The following is a 15,959-nucleotide window of genomic DNA, read 5'->3' as shown; positions in this document are numbered from 1 at the left end:
TCTCTTTCAATGGGTGCCCCAAGTGCTTGTGTTGGGTCCCTGTAACGACAGCTAGGAGGAGTCACGATAGAAAGTTAGCCAATTTAGTGTTTTTAAACATAATACAGCCTGCCTTTTTGTTGACAACATGGATCAATCCATGCTACAAGCCTACACTGGCAAGGTCCCTCAACTCTTCCCTTGCTACATCGATGCTGCCTTATGTATCCATGATGAGCTCATTGACTTCATCCATTTGCAGCCAACTTCCACCCTGACCTCAGGTTCACTTGGTCTATCTCTAGCAACACTCTCCCTTTCCTCAATCTCTCTGTCTACATCACAGGAGACAAACTTTTAAGAGACAGCTTCTATAAATCCAGCAACTCCCACAGCTACCTCAACTACACCTCTTCCCACCCTGTCCCCATAAGGATTCTATTCCATTCTCTCAATCAGAGATGTCCTCCTTCTTCAAACAACCTGGCTTTCCCTCTACCACCATGAACTCGCCCCTCACCCACATATCCTCCGTTACCCACACATCTGTCTTGGCCCCCTCTGCCCTCACGCACAACAAGGACAGGATTCCTCTTGTCCTCAACTACCACCCCACCAGCCTCCGCATTCAACACATGCTCTTCAGTCATTTCCGCCATCTACTACATGATCCCTCCACTAGACACATATTCCTCTCTCCACCTTCCCCAGGGACCACCCCTTCTGTTACTCCCTTGTCCATTCCTCCCTTTCCACCAATCGTCCCCTTGTGAACTACCCCTGTGACCATAGTAGATGATCCACTTGATGGGAATAATGTTCATAGTTGAGTCTATTTAAATGCAAAGTGCAATGTAGGAAAAGAAGATGAGCTCAGAGCATGGATCAGCACGTGGGATTATGACATTGTAACCATGAAACATTTTTATAGACAGAGATAACCACATCAAGAAACACAAGGTTATAACAGGAGGTGATTTGAAATGACCACACATTGACTATAAAAGGGCTGAATGGGTTTGAATTTTTCAAATATGTTTAGGAAATTTTATTTAATCAATATATATACTCCCAACTAAGGAGAGTATAATTCTGGATCTCCTTATAGGGAACAATACAAGCTAGGAGGTGGAAATGCATGCAAGGGAACACTTTGGATCTAGTGATCATTATGCCATTAGTCTTAAAAAAAACACAAAAAAGCTGGAGGAACTCAGAAGGTCTACCAGCATCCATAAGAGGTAGGTATATAACCAACATTTCATCCCTGAGCCCTTCAACACATGAGCAAAAAGGCTGGGGAGAAGGGAAGAAAGGGCAGGGGAAGGAGCTAGGCCAACAGACAAAAGGTGATGATTTGATATGGATAGGGGAACAGGAGAGGAAAGGCAAGAATTGCTGAATACAGAGCTGGAGGAATGGAGACAGAGAGTCTGAGCTAGAGAAAAGGGGAAATCAGGATAGGGCAAGGGGGAATACAGGGATGGGGATAACAGAAATTGGAGAAACTGATGTTAATGCCATCTGGTTGAGTGTCCCCAAATGGAATACGAGGTGTGGTACCTCCAATTTGTGGGTGGTCTGAGTCTGAAAGTGCACAAACCCATGGACAGACATGATGGCATGGGAATGGGGTAGGGAATTGAAATGGGTTGCCACTGGGTGATCCCCACTACAGGAATTGCTGTGGTCTGGGTGCAGATTGATGGGAGTAGGCAAAAATAGTTTGGTACAGACAAGATGGGCCAAAATGCCTGTTTCTATGCTACAGTGTTTCATGGTTCTAAATCCCATTTTTGCATTTGTCACGAAATGCTGTAGCCATTGACTTGTTCTCTAGGCTTTTAAGATTCAGACAAGACTCCGCCTCTCTGCAGCAATGACAAGATAACATTTAACAAAGAACACTGAGTGACAAAAGTACAGCACTGCCTACATCCCAAGATTAGGTAATATTTCATAGTCGATGACCCAACCTCTGCTATTTAAACTAGGGTGAGCAAAATGCTACTATTTCAGAAAATACTCAGAATATCCCATATGTACCTGACACAATATATAGGTAGAAATTGTTTCCTATGTTTTTCTGACCATAGTGGTCAAGATATTGCAAGAGATTAATCCTTGTAACCTTAAGGAAAGTGATATGTTGACCATTACATTAACTCTAGCAGGGTTATTTGCCATGCCCTTTTTCCATTGGTACAGATATCCTTTGATTTACACACTTTTCAAGTTTTATGCCTAATGAGCTTGTATCCAGGTGCAGGACCATTTTTAACCAGGAATATATTTATCACTGTGACATGAAACGATTGGAAGATCGTTTTATCTTGAGATTAAAGTTCATAATCCTTACTCAGGCCTGTGTGCGGGAGGGCGGGGTTTGCGGGCGATCGGGTTGGACAACGACAGTGCGGGGCCATCAGCTCTCGCTGCAGGGCGGCATCTCGGCGGATCAGCGGCCCCATCACCGTGAGTCACGGATCGGCCTGCGGCAGGGAGGGGGAGTGGGCAACGATCCTGGCGAGGTCAGGCCCGAGGCCTCCGGTTCCGGGCGCTGGGAAGCGGCCTTGGCTTCCCCTGATACCGGCCAGGCCCCAAAACCAGAGTCCACAGTGAGACCCTGCAATGTAAACAGAGGAGGTGGGGGCGATTAGCAGGCTGACGCCAATGCATTCTGGGATTTGTTGTATTACTGTGCATGCGCTATACTGGCGCGGCGGCCAGCGGGCCACCTCTAATACATTTTTGAAATGATCTTGCGGGCCAAATATAATTATATCGCGGGCCAAATCCCTCTCCCATGGTTGGAGAGGGATTAAACTGCGATCTCACGGCGCCGGGCTCGTCTCCAACAAAAGAGCGGGAGGCAGGGTCCACCGCGCACGGAGCGAGGGGGAAGGCATCACCAACGAGACGTTCGGTCCGGCGTCGCCGCTGAAGCGCAGACCCAGCGAGGTTGGTCCCCAACTCCAGCCGCGTCTGTGTGTCCGGGATCCGGGCGGGCTGAGTGCGGCGCTCCGATGCCCGGGTTTCGGGACTCTGAGATCCCTCCACACCTCCGGCGTCTTCATTTTCACCTTCAGTGTGCATGCACTATACTGGCGCGAAGGCCAGCGGGCTAACTCTAATATATATTTAATATGATCTTGCGGGCCAAATATAATTATATCGCGGGCCAGATTTGGCCCGCGGCCCAGAGTTTGACATGTGTGACTTAGAACATTGGAAAGAATTGCCACTAGCATTGATAGGGAGGGTAAATTGCATTAAAATGAATGTCTTCCCAAGGATACAATACTTATTTCAATCGTTACCAATTCCCTTAACAGAGAAATTCTTCAATGTACTAAAGAGAATAATAAGGAAATTTTTATGGAAAGGGGGGAAACCGAGGATAGCGTTAAATAAATTAACAGAGAGGTACAACCAAGGTGGTTTGCAGTTACCAAACTTTAAAAATTATTATAGAGCAGCACAATTAAGCTATCTATCAGATTTTTAATCAGTCAAGGGAAAAACCAGATTGGACTAAGATAGAGCTAGATAAAATAGGGGAGAAGGTACCGGAACATATACTTTATAAGTGGGATGAAAAGCTGGCGCAATATAAAAACTCACCAGTATTGCACCATTTACTTAATACATGGAAGAAGATCCACTTAGAAAGGAAAAAAAAACGAATTATCAAATACCAAAATTGTTATTGATGCAAAATCCACTAATCCCTTTTACAATAGATAACCTTTCCTTTAGAGAATGGGAGAGAAAAGGAATCAAAAGAATAGAAAATTGTTTTTTGGGAAATCATTTATTAACATTTGAACAAATGAAGTACAAATATGGAATAACTCATGGTACAATGTTTGCATACCATCAACTGAAAGCCTACTTAAAGGACAAATTGGGAAGCAGACTGAGATTACCAGAAGGAAGCAGCTTTGAATATGTGATTACAGAAACAATGATAATAAAAAGATTTATAATGAAAATGTACATCAAGCTGCAAGAGAAGGAAAATGATGAAATAAGTTATAAACCCAAACAAAAGTGGGAAAAAGATTTAAACATTAAGATAAAAAATGAAATATGGGAAAAGTTATGCTCTGGATCGATGAAGAATATAATAAACACAAGGTTACACATGATACAGTATAATTGGTTACACAGGTTATATATCACGCCCCAAAAGTTAAAAAAATGGGATCCAACATTATCAGATAGATGATTTCGCTATAAAAAGGAAATGGGAACAACAGTACATGCAATTTGGGCATGTGAGAAAGTGAAAAAGTTTTGGGAAGATCTGAATCAGGTATTAAATAAAATCACAAAAAGCAACATACCAAAAAGTCCAGAGATTTTTCTTCTAAGTAATATAAGAAGTAAAGAATTAGGCCTCAAACTGCACGAAGCACAAAAAAGATTTATTATGATAGCTTTAGCTGTAGTAAAAAAATGTATAATGTCAACTTGGAAATCAGAAGAGAGCCTAAGAGTACAGCAATGGTACATGGAAATGAATAAATGTATTCCATTGGAAAAAATAACATATAATTTAAAAAATAAAGTCACATTATTTGAACAAATTTTGGAACTGTACATGGAACACAACAGAGTGGGCTTGCCTTGGACCTCCACCCCCTAAAATGATAAAAAGACAAGATGAACTGACCCAGTGTGTAAAAGTAGATGACACAATTTTCTTGTTTATTTTCATTGTGTGATGACATTGTTTAATGGTTTTATTGTATTGTATATGTTGAACGTTTAATGGGTTTAGAGGGGGGTGGGAAGGGGGGAGGGAAGGTAGGGGGAAAAAGGGGGAGAAAATGCCACTGTGTATATTTAAGAAGGAAATGTTTGTATGTATTTTGTGAAAAATTTTTTTAAAATTAAAAAACCATTGTCTCAGTGCCAGGTTTTTCGGATTTCATAAAAAGTGCTCCTGAATCACAAGCCTCTTCTTAAAAAAAGCACAGAGATCCCACAATACTATCGTAAAGAAGACCAGTCATTAAGCCGGCTTTGTTTTTTTTTACATTGAACCAAACAACACCGGCATAAAGTGATTCAGCACTGTGACTACCTCCAATGCCAACTACAATGACCTCAATTCCACATTCATACCTTTTACACAGAACAGCGTGGTGCAATAAAGGCGAAACATTCCTGCCTTGAAAAGGCTGTGTAAAAGTGGCTATAGTTTGCATCAAAGGGATAAATCTATTGAGGCGGAAAGATGAAGGATAATTGGTTCTGGTCTACCACAGAGCACTAAATGCCTCAAGGCCAGAAAATGTTTCAGAGCTGAGGTCCATTCTGTACCCGGATTTTAAAAATCACCCTTGTCAAGCACTGACTGCAATAATATAGTAAATGGTGTCATTGTAGTGAAGAGCAAGTGTCAAATGAAGAATAGAAAAGCAGCCTCAATCACAAGTCATTCCTGGTCAACTCTGACAGCAAAAGAAAGCTAAATTTATTTAATCACTTTTTAAGCAATACCAATGAGGCATTGATACACCATGATCACAAAGTCCCTTGCACACAGCCATCACATACAGATGCAGAGTAAATTACAATACTTTCAAAGAGGGGGAAAAAAGGCACTGCCATTTTGGGGTTTGTTGACTTCCACTGACACAGTCTTCAAGCTTTCACAGACCAGAAGTCTTTGCTTGCCATCTCAGGGCCAAAGTTGCCATCTCAGCCCCAAAACAGGGAGCAACCAGGAAACAAAGGGGTGATTTCATACATTCAGCCTAACCCTAACCCTTAACCCTAACCTCAATTGAGCCTCAAGGTAACATGCAACAGCAGATGCCCCTCAAAACATTCTGTATAAAAAGATCAAAAGGGGACTTAGGGATTTTATTTTGTAGTACAGGTGGCTGCTTTTGACTTTACCCTTCAAGCTCTGTAAATTCCACAGGAAGCCTGGTGTATATACACACATATCCCATGATGGCAGAAACAAATCACATTAGGTTTCATTGCTATCATTCAACTTTGTGCACCAGGAATGTATCAAGTGAAAGACTTCAAGACCATTTCTAGGCCAGCTGCATGCCCAACATCTGGGCATGAAGAAGAATGACCTTGTCTTTGGAAAATGGCAAGGAGAAAATATCGTCAGTGCATGTCTATTTTCAGAATTCACTGAGGACACAAGATTCAATTTAATGTCATGTAATAAAGACAGTCAAAATTACATGAAATTTGTTTTTGTCTACCGTAAGGCAGACAGATTCGCCATTGGCACTAACTGCCTGAATCCCCTTCTACAGTTAAAGAGAAGCAAAACAGAGACCCCTCAGAGTCATGTGTCCATGACAATGGACAATATGAAGAAGCATCCTACTTGGTTATTTCAAATACTATTGTAAGAAGACCATCTTCTGGTGCAAATGTAAAAGTTACTCGAAGCAGTTAAAAATGCAACATGACACATCCGGTGGTAACACTTAAAGAACCTTGAACAATTTGTCATCAATCTTTGCAATATGTTACCAGAGGAACTGGTACATAGTGACAGACAATGTCACTTGGGCCAATCTGATAGATGTTGTGTATCACCCGACAACAAGTGGAGTGGCAGAACAGTGTGAGAGAGCATCAAAAGGAACTGTTCGTGAAAAGCAGTCCCTATTGAAAATTTCTGAGAAATGTGGGCCAAATACAAACACTGGGCCTAATCGAGTCAGCAAGGGCTGAAAAATTGGTTTCTGTGCTGGAAGTCTCAATGACTCTATGTGCCTGTAAAGAACAGATGTTTTTGGAGTAGTATTCAACATGTACAATAATGCAATATTGGATTATTAATTACCCCTAGACAAAGTGATCGTGAACCCTAGTTTCAAGCAGTGAAGAAGAATGAGATCAAATAAGAAATATTTATCTTCAAGGCAAAAAGAAATTCCAGGTTTGCAGCAAAGTTCAAGTGCTTATTTTAGGCCTTTCAGCCAAGGTTAAGCATCTGGATGAGAGCTCGAGCTGGGAATAGGTGCATGGTGCCAAGTATTATGGCTCATACACAAATCCTAGATTATACCAATTAGCAGCAAAAGAAAATGTGCAGAAGTGAACACCACAGCAGGAGATAAGGGAGCTACTAGCAAAGCATTGATGGACTACCTGAAAGTGATCACCAAGTTGACATTCATCCATCAACATCCAGGGAGGAAACAAGAATTACAGAAAAATTATTGAGAATGTCTAGAGTCTGAAAAATGATTAAGCAATTGGAATTATAAATCATTTTATTGAATGCAATTGTTGTCTTATCTCTGTCTTTTAATTTCCAAAAGGGGAAGCTCGATGGGCAGAAGAGAAGATCAATGCAATGTGCATAGACTGTGATGTCAAATGTGACACAAGCTGTACCAACTGGAACCAACAGTTTGAAGGAGACATTTCATTCGCCGCCAGCTTTTGTAATTATGTCCCAAAGTCTCCTGTTATCTTCAACAAGCCTGACATCAGTTTCACCAAGAACTAAAATGAACAAACAACTACTTTACAACAAAGTCAACATTTTACTTTGTCTTTTTCTCATCACGGGTGATCAGCCACGCATCTCAGATTAGGTTGATCGTCAATTAAATTTGGCAGTAGCAACTCAAATAGGTTAATAGACCGATTCTTGAACAGGGATTCCGCAATGATTAATAAATCACCTGCAACCTCAGCATCAGCTTAGTCCAGATTCACAAAACTATCCAAAACACAGCTACATCTAACAATATTTTGTCCTTATTATGAACAAATAAACATTTGTCCTCTGAACAAGCAAAATGTATTTCTGGTTGATAGGGCAATATCCATAATCATATCAAAATTTGTCAGAAAACAAAAGAAACAGCCTTAAATATAAGAAAGAATGCAAATTTTTTACTTTTTTGCAAGTCCAAGTGACTGTACCGATCCAACCCAGAAAACAGCACTTCTCTGGACCATGAGCTATTATAAACACCGACACAAAAATATTTGGGCTTAACAGGATGCTAAATTTTTTTTTTATAAATATTTGAATAATTCCACCATCCTAAATCATTAAATCTTGATTTGAATCATACCCACTTCAAAGAATCATTCTGCGCCTGGGCACAATGTAGAATAAACATTTCCTACCAATTAACTTTTCTTAATTAACTCTCCTTTCATTTGATCGCACATCATGAAACTATTTCACCAAAGCTTTCTTCAAGATTGCAGCAGGCTCAGAAAGTGGCATCAATAATTCAAGTTAACATCTCCTTTCACAAAGTTACACAAAGTCATTTATCGTTGGATGAGTGGGCAGTCAGCAAACTCGAGCAAATCCAAGCCAAAAGGCGGTCCATTTATTTAAAATATGTCATCCTATATAACAGTGCAAGATTAAAAATACAATGAATGTATCGGAAAACTTGAACATGAAGAAAAAGGAACATTGTGGAAGGGAGAATTGACTGTCTCGTCTCCTACTTCCAGCATTACGAGAAAAGCCCGCAGACGCCCAGACCAAACTAGTTTCACTGATGGGTTCTGGACAGTACCTCTCTCGCATCTTCCCCTACAGTTTCCCGTGCATTTTTATTGCCCACGTATCTAAATCTCTCCGAATATGAATTGTACACCTTCCCTTGCAGAGCAAACAAAATTATTATCGTAAAACCCCGCTTTAAAAGTCTGTTAACTTGGCAAACTCTGACACGTTCCGCAGTAAAGTGACAAGGTATTTCTGAAAGATTCCCTCACCTTGTTTCTTCTACCACTCTAAGCATGCTGCTGACCTACCAGCTTCATATTACTGCTTGCAAATCTTTCCACGGTTGCTCAGTCCTGTTAGATTCAAAGGAATCCAGTCATGCGCCAGAGAAAAATAGTGCCGTGCCAAAGCAGTTCAGACATGACTGCCAGGGATTTGTTTTTCATTAACAAAACTGTAAAGTCAGTCAGAACACTATTCCACGAGCTCAAACCTGGGTTTTCATGGAGATGTATATAAAAAAGCATGACAAACCTGGGTCTTGTCTGCTGATTACATCATGCCATTACCATCCGACACACAACACTGGATGTTTTCAACTGATACAATGGATGTGGAGAGAAATAGTGGAGTTGAAACGAAGTTAGACAATTAGACTGATTTCATGCAATTTTAACTTGAACACAAAATATAACAAAATTAAGTGTCTATTAATTGGTTTGATGTATTAAAATTTAATTTTAAAATTTATTTCTTCAAAATAAAGTACTGTCCACAGGAAAAGTTTTGACTGATGAATCAACCACCCAAACCAAGGTTGCTACTACTGACAAGGCCCACCAAAAATAAATGATTTACAATTGTTTAAAATTTTATCAAACGTGTATCAAAGCTTACAACGCTCTATTGAAATTCTCTACATTCCTTGAGCACACTTCTTTCAGATATTTTATCAAGAAAGTCTTTGGTTTTTTTATTTGGGAGTCGTTGTGGGCAACACCTTGGAAACAACGTTGGCCATTAGATTTGTTTACGGTAATGAACACAATATAATCGAGTTCGCTATGAAATTTGAAAAGGAGACGCTAAAGTCTGATGTATCAGTATTTCAGTGGTGTGGTGATATGTAATTACACCACTAGGTCACCCGGGGTCATCCCGGTGACCTTGCCTATAAAGCAGTCCAGAGCTACAGTCGAGCCCTTCAGGTTTGTCTTGAAGAGAGACAAGACCTCTTAGTGTACATATTAGTTTATTAAAGCTGTTGTGGTTATTGTCAGTACAATTTAATAAACTAATATGATAGCTATTAGGATGGATGCTGCTTCTGCTCCAACGCGCATTCCCGACCACCTGGAGACTCTTTCTGAGGAATGGAATCCGGGAACGAAGAGCGCGCATGTGCTTCCGAGGACAGAGACGGCGAGGAACCGCTGTACTGGGATCGTGGTGGAATGCAGGGAAGACCACAGAAGTATGGTAGAGCAGGTAAGAAACGGACAAGAGCCCTGCCTGCCCGAGGGTTCGCCGGTACAGGCGCCGCCGACCCTAAACCCCGGACCGACCAGAAAGGGGCCACTACAAGTGCGGGTGGAAGGATCTCCACAAATGTGCAGAATTCCCAAACACTCCAGAGCCAGAGAAAGCAGACACTGCTACCGTCACTCCCCCAGCAGCAGTTTCCCCAGTACCACGGAGAACTGACGCTACAGCTGGGATCCCCCCTGAGCCCGCTGCAAATGTCCCAAAGCCAGAGACTCAGCCAACAGCCCCAAGCACCCAGGTTACTCCTCCAGCAGACATAAGCCCCACAGAGGCTCTACCAGCAGCTCCCAGTACCCCAGAGTCCACCCTTGCTACACCTAAGGGACCAGAGACTGTGGCTTAGCCATGTGCTGCGACCAGACAAGCTGGAGCTCGACCCCAGAAATCCCGGAGCCGGCACGCACTTTGGCTGCTGACAGAGATGTTTTGTAAATTACGTGGATGGTGCTGAGGCATTGGATAAAGAGCTATTAATGCTGCTGTTAGCCCAGCTGGGAGACCACCCTTACTCCCTTATACAAGATGCCAGGTCCTACCAAGAGGCAATGAGCATTTTACAGAGGCATTACAGTGAGGGGCATCGGGAACTCCACTCCCAGTACAGACTCATGACCAGGTCACAACAAGTAGGGGAGTCTGTCAGAGACTTTATACTCTCTCTGAAAGACCTGGCGAGAGGCTGCAACTTTAAAGCAGTATCAGCTCAGGAGTGTGCGGAGGACCTTATTAGGGACAGAATTGTTGCGGGCATATGTTCCACTGAGACGAGACATCGATCGCTGGAGAAAGGAATGGTGGGGCTAGATGAGGCAGAGACTATTGCAGATGCTTTAGAAAGCACCAGGAAAGAATTGGAGGAGCACTCAGAGGACCCTGGGTCTTGGACAAACATCACAATGCCGGACTCTCTAGCCCCACGAAAAGAAAAGTATGCTGCCTCACAGGAATTCACAACAGCAGCACCACACCTTCAGGGTCCAAAGTGCTTTTTCTGTGAACAAAGAAAGCACCCCAGAACCCTCTGCCCTGCCAGAGAAAATGTCTGTTCCAACTGTGGAAAACGTGGGTATTATGTAAAAGTCTGCAGAAGCTCCAAGGCCACAGCAAGGCCCATTCTCATGCTAATGAGAGGCAGGAAAGCCCTTCTTTCTCCACAGACAAACAGAAGAAGAAGAATGCCATGTGCATCCAGCCATCTTGGACAAATGCTACAAAGCAGAGGACACAGTCTTCAGGAGATGAATATGATGCCGAGTACTATCGGATGGAAGGACACGAAGGACACGCCAGACTTGCTTCCCTACGCATGAATCAGACGAGTCCACACAATTTATCTGATGCCACTATGAGCATCAAAATTAATGATGTGAGGGTAAATTGCTTAATAGATAGTGGAAGCTCTGAAAGTTTTATTGACCCGGGGTTAGTCAACCACCTTGGCCTCCTCACGTGCCCGAGTGAGCACCAGATCCTGTTAGCAACCAGCAGGGTTGTGGCTGAGGTAAAACAGTTTTGCAGGGTTACTCTAGAAATCCAGGGCACAAAATACAAAGGGTTCAAATTATTGGTACTCCCTCACCTCTGTGCCCTGGTACTATTGGGGTTAGATTTTCAGTTCCAGTTAGAAAGCATTACAATAGTGCACAACGGGCCTCACCCCCCACTACACCTTAGGAAGAAACAACACTGCAGCCTGTCTGTCCTGGACATAGAACCCCCTCCGCTGTTCACACACCTGACCCCAGAATGCGCACCAATAGCCACAAAGAGCAGGAGGTACAGCCCGAGGGATAGAGCCTTCATTAGGACAGAGGTCCGCAGGCTACTACAGGAGGGCATCATAGAGCAGATCACCAGCCCCTGGAGAGCCCAGGTGGCTGTAGTAAAGTCAGGAGAAAAACTGCCCATGGAAGTGGATTATAGCCAGACAATCAACAAATTTACACAATTAGATGCCTACCCTGCCACGCAGAGCAGACATGGTCAACAACATTGCTCAGTATAAAGTATTCTCCACCATAGACCTGAAGACAGCATACCACCAACTGCCCATTAGAAACAGCAATCTCATTTGCACGGCATTTGAGGCAGACGGCAGGCTGTATCAATTTCTGCAACTTCCCTTTGGTGTCACCAATGGAGTGTCCCTGTTTCAGAGAGAAATGGACCAAATAGTAGATGAGTTCCAACTGAAAGCGGTGTTCCCCTACTTAAACAACGTGACAATCTGTGGCCACACTCAGGAGGATCATGACACAAATTTAAAACGCTTCTTCCAGGCAACCGAGGAAAGGAACCTATTGTACAACAGGGACAAGTGTGTCTTTGGCACCAGGAAGTTGCCAATCCTGGGCGACATAGTGCAGAATGGGGAAATCAGCCCAGACCCAGCCCTTATGCGCCCTCTCCTAGACCTCCAAATGCCACACACACTGAAAGCACTAAAAAGGTGTTTGGGGCTGTTTGCTTACTACGCCCAATGGGTCCCCAACTACGCCGACAGGGACCGCCCACTTATAAAAGCCTCAGTTTTCCCACTGTGCCCAGCAGCCACCAGAGCATTCAGGGACATTAGGAACCATATCGCTAAAGCTACCATGCGGTCCATAGATGAGTCGATCCCGTTTCAAGTAGAAACGGATCCATCCAATGTGGCTCTGGCAGCCACCCTAAACTAAGATGGACGACTGGTGGCCTTTTTCTCGCGAACCCTACAGGGGTCAGAGGTAAGACATTCAGCAGTAGAGAAGGAGGCCCTAGCCATTGTGGAAGCAGTAAGGCACTGGAGACATTATCTGGTGTGCAAACACTTCACCCTTGTCACAGACCAATGATCTGTGGCTTTTATGTTCAATAACCAGAACAGAAGGAGAATTAAGAATGACAAAATCCTGCGCTGGCGGATAGAATTGTCTACATTTAACTACAACATTCTATACTGCCCTGGGAGACTCAACGAGCCCCCGGACGCGCTGTCCAGAGGCACATGTGCCATCCTTAACTACACGTCCCAGTTGCAGAACTTGCACAATGAGCTGGGCCACTGGGGTCGCGAGACTATTTCACTTCATTAAAACCCAAAACCTTCCATTTTCGGTAGAGGAAGTGAGGTTAATGAACAAGAGCTGCCCCATCTGTGCAGAATGCAAACTGCAATTTTACCGGCCAGACAAAGCCATTCTGATAAAAGCTACCAAACCTTTTGAGCGCCTCAGCCTCGATTTTAAAGGCTTGCTCCCGTCCAATAATAGAAATGTCTATTTTCTAAACGTAATAGATGAATATTCCTGTTTCCCCTTCACAATTCCGTGTTCTGATGTATCAGCAGCCACTGTTATAAAATGCCTCCATTTTACCCGAACTACATACACACAGACAGGGGAGCTGCATTCATGAGCGCAGAAGTACAGCAGTACCTGCACGAGAGAAGGATTGCTACCAACCGCACTACAAGTTACAATCCCAGGGGGAATGGACAAGTCGACTGGGAAAATGCCATTCTCTGGAAAACGGTCCTCTTGACTTTAAAAACAAAAGACCTGCCTGTTACTAGATGGCAAGAAGTGTTGCCAGAAGCTCTACACTCTATACGTTCTTTGTTGTGTACTGCCACTAACATGACCCACATGAACGTATCTTTTCTTTCACAAGAAAAGCCACAACGGGCACAGTGCTGCCTAAGTGGATGACGACACTGGGACCTGTTCTCCAGAAGCATTGCAGTCCCCACAAAGCGGACCCGCTGGTGGATCAAGTGGAGTTGAGGCACACGAACCCTCAGTACGCCTTCGTCACATTCCCAGATGGAGAGAAGACTCGGTGGCCACCAGAAATCTAGCACCCGCCGGATGTGTGAACAACGCGGAGGAAACACAGATGTCTACAGATCAACAAGGAGCGCAGTAGCAGTCACTAGAACAGTCGTCCATCGAGTCACCCCAGAGGACTATCTCACCCACCCCGGAAATCAGGACCTTGGGTACCCCTGCCCCACAAAATATCACCACCCGAGATTTGATGGCAGGACCTAATCCCATACAAGAGGATCCCCAGCCCACATGGCCACATGACCAACCAATACTTCCCACTCCCACACCTCCACCAAGAAAGGCCGAAAGGCAGACCGCATTCCCCACCCCTATACTACTACTGAGGAGGTCCAGAAGGCCATGGAAGTCTCCAAAAATTTTGGACTTATGAACTTACAAATAAGGGAAAGAGGATGGGGGTGGGGGGATAACAATTTTTTAAGGGGGGGGGTGAATGTGGTGATATGTAATTACACCACTAGGTCAGCCGGGGTCATCCAGAGCTACAGTCTAGCCTTCCAGGTTTGTCTTGCAGAGAGACAAGACCTCTTAGTGTACATATTAGTTTATTAAAGCTATCTTATACTCGCACCGCTGGTGTGGTTATTGTCAGTACAAGTGGAGTAAAGGAAATTACAGTCACGTGAGAGAGGAACTGGCCAAAGCTGATTGCAAAAACACACTAATGGGGAAGACAGCAGTTCAGCAAGTGCTGGAGTTTATACGAGAAGAAAAAAGAAAGAAAACTGTGAATGGAAAACTGAGACATTTGTGGCTGATGAGGGACGTTAAAGCCAAAGTAAACGCAAAAGAGAGGGCAAACAAGGAAGGAAAAAAAGTGAGAAGATAAAGCTACTTTTAATGTTTCACTACTGTGAAGATGGAGGACCGGGAAACTTTTTAAAACTTAAGGCTCTTTCAGGTGGCCAGAATACCCCGATGTAAAGCTGTATATTCAACCCCTATGTGGCTGTCTGGATGCCACCTGAAAGAGCAGGAGGCACCTCCGAGGCCCACTTTCCAACCCCCCCTCCAAGAGAGATAATCGCCGGAGCACTGAAGTCCCCTTAGGTACCTGAATGCAGCTGCCTGAAAGCGGCTGCTAAGGGATGGACTGATGACAATCAGCTGGCGATCCAATGCATCTGACAGCCCCCATCCCCGCTGCCCATGCCCTCACTGGCGCAGGATGTCAGGGCAGGGGCTGCCAGCGCGGGATGTCAGGTCTGGGGTGGCAGGTGCGGGACTACAGGACTGGGGATACTGGCGCAGGATGTCAGGGCAGGGGTGGCCGGCGTGGGGCATCATGGCCGGTGTGGGGCATCATGGCTGGGGCGGCAGGCGTGGGACATCAGGGCAAGGGTGGCCGGCGCAGGACACCTGTCTCAAAGTCCCACGCCAGCAGCCCCTGCCCCATAGTCCCGCGCCAGCCGCCCCTGCCCCTAAGTTCTGCGCCTGCAACCCCTGCACTGACATCCCGCGCTGGTTGCCCCTGCCCCCACGTTCCGAAGGGACAGGAGCCAGAGTGCGCTCTGAGGCGCCTCTCCTGCAGGTGTCCCTTTTAGGTGGACAGTGCAGCACTTTCAGGGCTGCCATCTGAATGACCATTCCACAGGTCTGCATCCACTTCTGCAGGCACATTCTTGGCAGAGAATGCACCTGAAAGAGGCTTTAGAGAAGACAACCAAGAAGGTGATTAGGAAGGAAAAGATGAATTAAGAAAGGAGGTTAGCAAGTAATATAAAAGAGAATATTAAAAGCTTTTTTAAATAAATAAAGAGTAAAATAGTGACAAAATAGACATCGGACCAATAGAAAATTACGCTGGAGATATTGTAATGGGAGACAAGGAGATGGCAGAGGAACTGAATGAATATTTTGAATCAGTCTTCACTGCAGACGACATTAGTAGCATACTGGACTTTCAAGGCTCTCTCGGAAGAGAAGTGAGTGCAGTCAAGATCACAAGAGAGAAGGTACTTGAGAAGCTAAATGGTCTAAGGGTAGATAAGTCTCCTGGACTGGATGGAATGCACCCTCAGGTATGAAGGAGGTAGCTGTATAGATTTTGGAGGCATTGTTAATGATCTTCCAGGAATCAATGGAGACTGGCAATGGATCCGGTGGACTGTAAAATCGAGAATATTACT

At 44.2% G+C, this 15,959-nt stretch overlaps 1 long non-coding RNA gene across 1 annotated transcript in view; it reads right to left on the bottom strand.

The window, feature by feature from the left end:
- Positions 1 to 8,794, bottom strand: part of LOC138744949 (uncharacterized) — a 275,183-nt gene extending 266,389 nt beyond the window's left edge. Inside the window, exon 1 of the long non-coding RNA XR_011345893.1 lies at positions 8,725 to 8,794. This is a non-coding gene — a long non-coding RNA (uncharacterized lncRNA). The remainder of the gene's footprint in view (positions 1 to 8,724) is intronic.
- Between the last annotated feature and the right edge of the window lie 7,165 nt (positions 8,795 to 15,959).

Source organism: Narcine bancroftii, chromosome 10 (genome assembly GCF_036971445.1).
Source record: "Narcine bancroftii isolate sNarBan1 chromosome 10, sNarBan1.hap1, whole genome shotgun sequence".
In the NCBI taxonomy this organism is placed as follows: domain Eukaryota; kingdom Metazoa; phylum Chordata; class Chondrichthyes; order Torpediniformes; family Narcinidae; genus Narcine; species Narcine bancroftii.
The sequence above is the reverse complement of the archived record's forward strand: the minus strand, read 5'-3'. Positions and strand labels throughout refer to the sequence as shown.